The following is an 11,500-nucleotide window of genomic DNA, read 5'->3' as shown; positions in this document are numbered from 1 at the left end:
TAACGGACAGGAAGATATAAGATAAGGAGTAGTAAAATTTAGAAATTTATTTTATATGCGAAAATTATCAATTTGATAAAACATATCAATTAAAAGAACAAAGGAACTGTACTAAAACGACTAAATATGCCACCGAATCTCACATGTGAACGTAGTAAAATGAACTCATAACTCTTGCTGTCTTGACCTACGAGAACAACTACTTTTTTTGTATACAGCCNACGAGAACAACTACTTTTTTTGTATACAGCCTGCAATCTGAATCCATGTACTTGCAATTCAAGATAGTAAAAATAATCTATCAACTTATTTTTAATTATTATTATATTTCAATTTGCATTGTCACTTACTTTTCCGAGTAGACAGACACGTAGGAAGAGATCCAATAGAGTTTGAAAATTTATATATTCTTATATTATGTTCAATGAATTATGTACAGATTAGTAGCCAATGTTAGCATCAGAGTAACGGAAGGTTCGGGAGACTCGGCACGTCTGCCACTGGGATGCTGTGGGTAAACGTTTTACCCGCTTGGGGGATGATGAAAATAGGGCGCGGCTCACTACTACCTCTACCTTTTCCTCTGGTTTTCCACTTGTACATCTCAACCGTCTACGACGGGCGCAATCTAATCTATAAAATACAAAAGTCCCTGGAAATCGTTGCAAATACGTTATACTTTTTCTCTTTCAACTTTCATGTAGTCTACCATGTTTTAGACTTCCACTGATCAATTTTTCATTCAAATTAGATCTGTACATATCTAAAAGAAAAATTCATTTGCTTATATTATTATTTAAAATAATACAGCCTTTCTGGGAAAACGAAAAAATTATAAATTCAAATTTCATAACATATAATATATTTAATATATGATTACAATATAATTCAGTAAATTTTTTAAATAACTCAAATTATAAATACTTGGTTTGAATAATAGTGATTTAATATACTAATTCGATTTATAATGAACAAAATTACACTTTATATGAGGTATACTCAAAATAACTACCATGAAATTATTTTAAAATTTTTCATTGTTTGTAAAAAATAAAAGTTACTAATGAAATCAACTATAGCACTTCAAACGTTGATGAAATTAAAAATAGTATCCCTTATAACAAAAAAAAATTAAATAGTATCGCTAAAATCTCTCATTTGTCCTGCTAAACCAACTTTTTAAATAACAAATCACTTAAAAAAGAACCAATAAAATTGTTTAATATTAACATTATCCAGTAAAAAATCCTGGGTGACACTGCTGGTGAAAAATGTTTGTGAATTAAGCCCAATGATATCTAGTGCCGACGCTATGTTATATATTATACATCTGGTATTTTTATTATGTAATTTACAATTTATTTTGAGTATCAAAAAATTTGTAACAGTACAAAAATCACTTACATAAAAGTTAATGAATAGTATAAAAATCAAAAAAATATATCAAATAGAACAAATAAAATGAACAAATCTTAAATACCTATAATTCTCTATTTTTATTGATATATTTCCTGCTTGGTCTTAACAATATTTTAATAGGAATTTTTTTTTTAATTTAGTCATTTAAGAACTAAAAATATTATTTTTCTAAAAGCTTTAAAAATTATTTCATATTCATTTTTACATTTGCCTAAATTATAATGAATATTAATCAAAATATAGAAATCATGTTTTATATAAAATTGTTCATTAGTTAAATTATCAAAAGGGTTTATAGATGAAAAATGTAATTTATAAGTTTTCAACAATCAAATTTTACAAACATTTTTGTTGTTAATCGTATTATTATTTAGATATTGATATACAAAAGTTCATTTACTTTTAAATGTCATCATTTTTCTTTGGCAAGAAAAAGCTTAAAAGCAATCACACACAAAACATGTTATCACTAAAGAATATAACGCGAAAATCAAATCATAATGCCCCGGACTATTTTATCTTAGTTCGCTGCTGTTTTTCGCAAACTCATTACTGTAATCTTATCTTACTATTTTTAATTTTTAAAATTAACTTATTTTATGAATCTTTACAGTACTTCCAAATTCATTGAAAATTATTCATATTTTCTGGAATTTTGTTTATTATCAATTAAATACATTGTTTAAACATTTATACTTTTACGATTTTAACTATCATTGATATTTTTTCCTCTCACTTCGATAATAAAATAAATAATTATAAATATATTTAAAATATACACAATTTTGAGATACTAATGACTATTATAATAAGTTATAATTATTATTTATAGATCTAATTATTTAAGAGATTCAACACGATTGTTATCACTGGAAGTATCTCAAAAATATGGTATGTTAATTTATGATTTATAGATTATAGTCTATAACGCCTATAAACAAAGGGATGCTTCAGTTCTGTGTCTCGGGTCCAATTTTTCTTCAAAAACATTGTAAGTAAAAGTGACAAAAATTTATTGGTGTACTATATTACAAAACGTAGTTCCAAAGGGAACCATGGCGCACCTATTATTAATGAACCTTAATAATTAGCTGCAAATCGTTAGAGTAATGACACACTCGATAAAACATAATTTTGAAAATACCATCATATATATTATATAAATGTTACCATTCCACAATGTTCAACTAAAAATAATTATTACTCGTAACTAATTAATTTATTTTATTAGACGTTACATTATTTAGACAATCATAACAAGCCCGACAGAAGTCAGGCCACTTAGGAAAAATTAAATTTCTAGACTCCTTTGAATGCTCCCCACCACGGAAATCTTTAGTAAAAGGCGAAAGATTTATTCGTATTGAGAGGGAGCCGGAGTTATCTGAATTTCAATGTCTGAAGCAATAAATGAAATTGCTCAATAGATTAAATATTGTAGAACGGTCAACCATGCATATCAGAAAGCATTAGAGGCTTAAATTTTGAATACCCGCAATTTTATTAAAAATTAAAACATTTCAATTGTTAAATTAAATATTCTGTTTACTAAAATTTGTGACTGACATTTTTATATTTGTTACTATATTAAAACTTTAAATAATAAAGATCTTGAGCAATGTAACGTCAGCGCTATCTATCCAAATATACTAGAGTCATTCAGCTCATTGGCAATATGATGAACTGGTTTTTTTTTTAGACAAGTACTTTACATGTGCTGTGCAATTAAAATTATTTACACTTATACCAACCATAACGCCAGTCTTATGTTCTTCAAAATTTGGAAGTTATTTTCTCCGTAACATTGTACATTTAACATTATGAATACAATACCTCAACCATATTCTTATGATTACATAACATATTATCAACAATATTTTTCTTTGATAAGTAATTATCGTATAGAATTATTACTAAATTGTATAATTTTCAAAGTTTTCATATTTGTTACTATATTAAAACTATATTAGATAGAGGTCTTGATAAAAGTATATTCTGTGCTATCTATCATAGGATAGTAGTGTCATATCTAATTTGTATAGTTTAATATACTAATCCAGTTATCTATTACTTATATGTTTAATTACAAATTATATTAAGAGGTTTAAATCCTGAGATTAATTAATCGCCCTGCCAACCAGAGGAATAAGTAGCCCTTTTGTCTTGCAAATAAAATTATCTTTTATTTACTTTTCAATCTACAAATGTCGATAGAATCTTATTAAAACACTGAAAATATTTTATTTTTATGTAAAAATTATTTTTTTTATACATATTGTCATTTATAACTCCTTAATTGGAAATTTGAGTTTCATAAATATTCTGTGATTGTTTCAAAATTTAAGTATTATTATAATGGTATTAAATTGAAAAAAATGTATGATGACTCAATATCCTAATGTTAAATTAAAATTTCTTTTACTATTATAGAAGTTCAACAATAATATATATTATTAAAAATAAATTAGAAGTTCTGATTGTAGAATTTAGTGTATAATTTAAGAATGGGTAACTAATATGTCCCACTACATGTACACTTTAAATACATAAATACGTGTTCTTTATAAAAGCAAAATATACAATATACATTTTATGTAATATAAAAAACAATATAATAATTTTTCAGATAGAATGATAAAATATTTACAAATATATCACTAAAATACTTATATTTCATTTTATACTAATTTAGTTAACCTGAAAGTATTTCTGATAGATATTAAGTATAGTTGATAAAACTATCAAAAGAGTATTACCAAAAAAATGAATTGAATATATGATTTAGAACTCCTTAAAATCAATAATTTTAATTTCATTAATTATTATAATAGTAATAAAATGTATACTTAAAAATTTAAGCACAACATAAATAACAATTTTGAAATATTTATAATATTTAATAACGTATTTATTTTTTCCCTAAGAAATAATTTATACAACAACACATATGATTTTATAAATTTTTGAGGGCTGTCTCCTTTAGCCCCACTAAATGAGAGTTTTACTTGAACATATTAAATAAAACCTTATACATGACTCAGTTAATTCAAGATGATAAGTACATAAATATGGGAATCTAAATTAAGAACTGTACAATGTTAAAAGGCTTCAGTTCACCAATTTATTTTTACTTGATTATCTTCTACAAAAATTTATTTACAATTTAAATTTATATGAAAAATTTTGTAAAATATTTTTTTATGTTACATAAAATAATTAGTGAATTGATTTAATTGTATATGATTTGAAATACAAAAAGTTGTTGTTGAAATGTTTATGAACTTATTTATAAGGTTTGTTTTATTTTATAAAAACTAACTTTAAACAACTTATAATTAAAAATTAATAGTATCCAATTTTCATAATATTATATTTATACAAATTACTACAAAAACATACGGAATTTAATACTAAATTATACATAAATAATTGTATTATTCTTTATTATATTCAAATGTATTAATTTTTTATAAAATTATAAATTTTTATTTGGTAATATTTTGTCTTAATTTTGAAAATTTCTTAGTGCGTGTGTATAACACCATTTTTGAGATTAACACATTTAAATCTATTTTCCAACTGTTTAACACATAACTTTGTTTTATAATTTTATTTTTTGTATCAAATAAGAACTGAAATATTAAACGATCTCAGTATATTTGAAAAGTATTTAATATATTTAAAAAAAAATTACTCAACACTAAAATATTAATTATTAACTTATTAGGTTATACTTTAAATATTTTTTTAAATAATCGTTATGAACTCCTAATAATATATAAATATGCTACATTTATTTATCATTACATTCTTGTTTTTGTGTCTTTTTCAATTTTATTTTAAACTTCTTATGAATTGTTACCTAAAAAAACAAATATAATATCAATAATGACAACTTTATTTTCGAGCAATATTTCAATAACATAAACATTAATTCAGAATGTATTCCTAAGATACTTAACAGAACAATGCAATCTTAACAAGTTGAGTATTAAAATATTTAATTTTAGTTACAAATATGATAGAGGAGAATACGAAGTAGGTGAAATGAAGAGTTCAGTGACAATAGGCGAGGAAAGATTAAGTATTTAGGATCAGTTGTGCAAATGAGAAGGGATATTGAAGAGGATGTAAGACACAGGATTAGGTGCGGATGGTTAAAGTGGAGAGAAGCGTCTGGTGTGTAATACGATAAAATAAATTGAATAAGGCTAAAAGGTAAATTCAATAAAACTGCAGTTTGATTCAGAGTATTGGGTAATTGACAAGAAAGTAGAGCAGAGGTAAGAATGCTTAGATGGATGAATGGAGTGACTAGAGAAGATAGGATAAGAAACGAACATATAAGAGGGAGTATAGGTGTAACATCAATTGTAGATAAGATAGTTTGGTCATGTTATGAGAAGATAAGAATCGGAAGCTGTAAGAACAGTTCTAGAAATTAATGTTGAACGAAAAAGAGATAGAGGAAAACAAAAAAAAGAGATTGAGGATATAAGCTAGAATTGGACATGCCATGATTAATTGTAAACTACTTTCAAAGATTCTATTTACATACTTGGAGATGAATACATGAACAACTAAAAATTTCAACTTTATTAGTTTATAAAAAGATAATTAACTTTAGAAAATCTACTTATATAACAGAGCAGAAAGGAAATGTAATGAATTAATAAGAATAATAAAACCATTATCATACCAGCAATCGAAATACACACAAAGATCGACTATACTATATCTACACTGAACATTATTAAAGCGATAGAAGCCCAACAATAGTCAGGCCATTTAGGAAAAATTAAATTTCTAGACTCCTTTGAATGCTCCCCACCACGGAAATCTTTAGTAAAAGGCGAAAGATTTATTCGTATTGAGAGGGAGCCGGAGTTATCTGTAATTCAATGTCTGAAGCAATAAATGAAATTGCTCAATAGATTAAATATTGTAGAACGGTCAACCATGGATATCAGAAAGCATTAGAGGCTTAAATTTTGAATACCCGCAATTTTATTAAAAATTAAAACATTTCAATTGTTAAATTAAATATTCTGTTTACTAAAATTTGTGACTGACATTTTTATATTTGTTACTATATTAAAACTTTAAATAATAAAGATCTTGAGCAATGTAACGTCAGCGCTATCTATCCAAATATACTAGAGTCATTCAGCTCATTGGCAATATGATGAACTGGTTTTTTTTTTAGACAAGTACTTTACATGTGCTGTGCAATTAAAATTATTTACACTTATACCAACCATAACGCCAGTCTTATGTTCTTCAAAATTTGGAAGTTATTTTCTCCGTAACATTGTACATTTAACATTATGAATACAATACCTCAACCATATTCTTATGATTACATAACATATTATCAACAATATTTTTCTTTGATAAGTAATTATCGTATAGAATTATTACTAAATTGTATAATTTTCAAAGTTTTCATATTTGTTACTATATTAAAACTANACAATACCTCAACCATATTCTTATGATTACATAACATATTATCAACAATATTTTTCCTTGATAAGTAATTATCGTACAAAATTATTACTAAAATGTGCAATTTTCAAAATAAATAGCCTAATCAAGCCCCGTTATCATTTATAATTGAAAATAATAGATTATGTTAATCATTTGATTTTTTATTATAAAACTTACATGGAGATAGATAAGAGATGGTTTGTAAATTCAATCATCTCCAATTATAACTATTTTATTTTGTAATCATATTATATTAAAAATAACAAAACGAATGAATATTTATATAATGTCTTCCATGAGTTATTTGAACCTCTACTTCTGTCGCCTTAAATTATATATACATCTAATAATATAAATTAATATTTCTTTTAGTATTCCTTATCAATCAATATTTTCTCACTTATGTATAAAGTAGGAATTTATTTGCATTAATTTTTGTTGGTTCAGAACTTATTAAATCCATGAAGCATTAGAGTTATAATGTAAGTAGACAAGAAATATACTACTTTGTTGGAATAATATTAGCTGCTGATATCTATTGGCTTAATCCATGAATTAGGTTTTGTCTTGTCATCTTTAATCTATATAAAAAATAAATTCTAAATTAATTGAATTAAAAATATTGACATATAATGTATAAATATATATCAATTAGATGATGTGCATAATTGACAATAATAATATTTCAAAGAAAAATATGTCTAAAAGACAATAATGATTTAAGGTTAAATAAAGGTAAAAAAGATAAGGTTAAAAAATGATTCCTCAAAAGTCAGAAGTTTATAATTTAAGATTTATTAATAGAACTAATATTTAATGACATAAAAACACAGAATTAATATAAAAATATTGATATTTCCTATATTTAACTCTAAAAAAGTTTATGTTAAAAATGTCAATTTGAAAATTATAACTTATTGGCATTGTTATCATGGTAGGATTTAATAATTTTTAAATCTATTAAAACTCTTGTACTTTATCCTGGAAATGTGCTATAATCCATTTTATAGTGATTATTGTATCATTTTATTTATTTTAGCTATTGTCATTTCTATACCTGGGTATTAAGAAGGTGCAGTTCAGAAATAACAAATGATGAAAATAAAAATATCAACGTCTAACTTTTATATTGTAATTTAGATTCAAAAATGATTATTGACCAGCTATTTTTTTAATTAGATCATTGTCTATTTAATTAACTTGTTCATTTTGTATGCTACCATTTGATAAATAAAGTTGACAACCTTATTATGTTTAAGGAATGAACATAAAAATACTTTATGATTGATAAATTAAAAAAAAATATATTTTAATTAAATAAAAAAAGTCTTATTAATTTTTAAATAATTAAGTTATTGCTATAAAATGAATTATATCATATATTAACAAATACCATTATTTATTCTTCAAACATAAATTTTAATACTTAAGTCTGTAGCTCTCCAATACACTTTAAATAACTTTATAATTTAATTCAAGAAACATACCAATACAACATATTACAATTAACATTGGTGCTCTGGCAACATAATATAATAAAATTATAACAAAATGAAGTACCAAATTATTAATTTAATAATTTCATTTCAGGTTTTTTTATTTTGTATTATATCAAATTAGAAAAATTAATTAATAGTTATATGACAAATTGAACTATTCATTTTTATAACACTTAAATAAATGATAACATTGATTTTCTTGGAAGAAAGGAATATAAATAAATATAAATTATTGCTTAAAATCAAATAAAGTTACAAAAACTAAATTTGAATTTTTAATAAATTAATTTCTTTTAATAAAAATTTATTTTAATAAATACAAACTGTTCATTAAATTATTACAGCTTGTGTAAGTAATTTTAATCCATACTCGACTCTATGATTAGCCCTAGCATCAGAAGGATTAAGAGAAAATAAACTGTGTGGTAATAAAAAGGAGATGATCAAAAATAATTTTTAAATTAAAAGTAGAGGCTTCAAAGACAGATCAAAAAATCTCGGCTTACTGAGATTTGTCATCTCATTGACAATTACTCAGTTTTATTTCAAGATTGAATGTACTCAGTTAACTAATATTTAAAAGCTAATAAATTTGTTCTTCCTCTTCAATTAAGTTTTAATATTTTTATAAATAATCTAAAAGAAAACAATTCTCTAATATTAATTGATGTTTTGAGTATTTAGAAACAATATATTGTAATCCATTTGTCAAAATTAATATTAATAAACCGATTGGTGAATATTAACAATATCAATCAGTATATTAGTTATATATTTTTATCTTACATTAAGTTACTCTATTTAGTAAAACTATTCCAAAATTATTAATGTTTAAGAGTTTTTTAATTAATGTTATTTATTTAATTTTCTATCACCTATAAAGTCATTGTTCACCAATAGATATTTTATTATATTAAAAGTTTTATGTGGATCTATTTTGGCATTGATGCAGAGTTGAGAGGTATTAATTTTATTATGGCGCCTTTATTTATATATTTTTTTATGTTTAAAACCACTTTTTCTCAAAAATACTTAATGCTTCAAACATATATTAAATTAAAACTTGTATTATATAATATAAATTATAAAATAATAATTTGTCTCTATACTTCATCTTGTAAGTGCCAATTTGCTACCATAGTAACAAAACATGCTATTTCTGTGTTGAAATTTTTTTATTTTGTATCTTATTTTTCTAATAAATTATCATAACTTTTTAAAAAATTGACAGGTAAATATATTTTTTTGTAAATATATCTCACACTATTTTTAAATTAAAATTCTGTATAAAGAGGAGATTACAGTGATGAAATTTCATCAGGCATTATAAAAATACTATACTTACTTAAGTAAATTATTCATCTTCTAATTTTTCCAAAGATTATGAATCACAATCAAAATAAGTAGTAAATATAAAGTATAATAATACTTACTATGTAAATATTAAAGAATATAACGCAACATCGGGGCCATAGCAATCGTTGAATTTTATATTTATCAGTTCATTACCATTATCAATTACTGCTATAAACTGCATGTCAAAAAAATCGTGATAACAGTTAAGAACATCAATATCTTACGCCCGGTTTAAATAACGATGGTTTAGTATGATATATTTATTTTTTACTCTTTTAATTGATAACAGAATATTTGTTTATTGACCCATGTCAATAAACAAATCCGACCATGATAATGCAATGTTTTTGAAATTGAAGTGATGTATAAAAAATTGGTGCATTATTTTTACAGGCCAATTGGGACTGTTTTTAAAGTAAAGGTGCAACCGCACACCCTGACCCCCCAAATGACACCCCTGACCAGCCTACAGAAGGATTCAAAATAGAAAATTTTGCACGAATGATAACTTTTGAAAATATTCTAGAAACACTGCACTCTTTAAACATATGTTAAATTTAAGTTTTTGTTAGTATGTAACACCATGCATATCCAGTGAGTCACCAAGTAGTCGATTCTTCTTTTAAATATTTTTACTCTACATTTTTATTATTGATGAAAGCTTAGGAGGTATTAACTGTGCTGCATATTTATTTATTTACATTTTTTCATAAAAAGTTATCTTTTTCAACTTAATTTATGAAAATTTTCTAGAAATACTCGGAATTCCAAACATATATTCAATTGAAGCTTATGCTACATTCTATAAGTTAAAATAAAATATTGTCGTGATGTCCAGTCTTCTATAATTTTATAACTAAAATTATAATTAACAACGAGGTTCAGAATAATCGAATTTTATTTCTTTTCTTTTAATAAGCCCAACTTCCAATTTTTATACAGAATTGTCATAGAGTTACAAAGTATGCAACTAAATAATAAATTTCTTCGTAAAAATTACAATACTAAATTTTTAATATGTTTATAGTAAGTTATAAAACTTATAATCAGGATATAGTTAAGGAAATATGAGTTTGTGTTGCTATAAGAATAATCCAATAATTCTTGTTAAAAGTTAAATACTATCTACGGATTTGCATAAAAGCATTTTTATGCTAGTGATTTTAATTACTGTCAGATATTATCTATACTTATTTCTATTATACCACGTTCCCATTGTGCTGGTTTTTTTAAATTTGATATTATTCGGCATTTTAACTCGAATATTCGATTTTATTCGATGCAAAAAATTTTTTATCGGTTCAGAATATTTAACAATTACTATTACATTTAATTATTAAATTTTAATAACTATTAATTATCGACTAGATTTGAATAAGACTTTCATGTTATAAAGATAATATTTTTGATTTTGTTATCAGTTTCTTTCAGTTCATAGTATTTTTAAATTTATTATTCATGAAATATTTTTTATGTTTATCCCTTATACTTTATAAGGGGTTCAACATTATTTTTTCATTTGATAATATACATTATTAACTATATTTATATTAGATAACCATGTAATTAAGAAAAGAACAGGTTAATAACAATTTTTGGATCTGTATTCCTTAAGATATTAACATGCTTTTCAAATTTCACATTATTTTACTTTGTTATATATTTGTATATGTTTTTATCTGATTTATACAAAATAAATTGTATAAACCAGTATGCAACCAGAAAATAATATCAAA

At 23.8% G+C, this 11,500-nt stretch overlaps 1 long non-coding RNA gene and 2 other non-coding genes across 5 annotated transcripts; all 3 read right to left on the bottom strand.

Annotated features, from left to right (window-relative positions):
• Positions 1–2,678: 2,678 nt before the first annotated feature.
• On the bottom strand, positions 2,679–2,802 carry LOC126909041 (U5 spliceosomal RNA). Its single transcript, XR_007704910.1, has one exon. It is a non-coding gene; the product is annotated as a U5 spliceosomal RNA (small nuclear RNA).
• Positions 2,803–4,823: 2,021 nt separating this feature from the next.
• On the bottom strand, positions 4,824–10,407 carry LOC126909040 (uncharacterized). 3 transcript variants are annotated; one of them, XR_007704909.1, is made up of 4 exons: positions 9,754–10,138; positions 7,310–7,490; positions 7,087–7,234; positions 4,824–5,281 (listed from the first exon to the last, which is right to left on the bottom strand). It is a non-coding gene; the product is annotated as an uncharacterized LOC126909040 (long non-coding RNA). The 3 variants fall into 3 exon arrangements; XR_007704907.1 differs by having other exon boundaries at positions 7,087–7,490; positions 9,754–10,407; XR_007704908.1 differs by lacking the exon at positions 7,087–7,234 and having other exon boundaries at positions 4,834–5,281; positions 9,754–10,027.
• On the bottom strand, positions 6,186–6,309 carry LOC126909042 (U5 spliceosomal RNA). Its single transcript, XR_007704911.1, has one exon. It is a non-coding gene; the product is annotated as a U5 spliceosomal RNA (small nuclear RNA).
• Positions 10,408–11,500: the final 1,093 nt, after the last annotated feature.

The sequence above is a fragment of the Daktulosphaira vitifoliae genome, unplaced genomic scaffold, assembly GCF_025091365.1.
Source record: "Daktulosphaira vitifoliae isolate Bord-2020 unplaced genomic scaffold, ASM2509136v1 Scaffold_85, whole genome shotgun sequence".
Classification (NCBI taxonomy): Eukaryota; Metazoa; Arthropoda; class Insecta; order Hemiptera; family Phylloxeridae; genus Daktulosphaira; species Daktulosphaira vitifoliae.
This window is presented reverse-complemented; position numbering and strand designations above follow the sequence as displayed.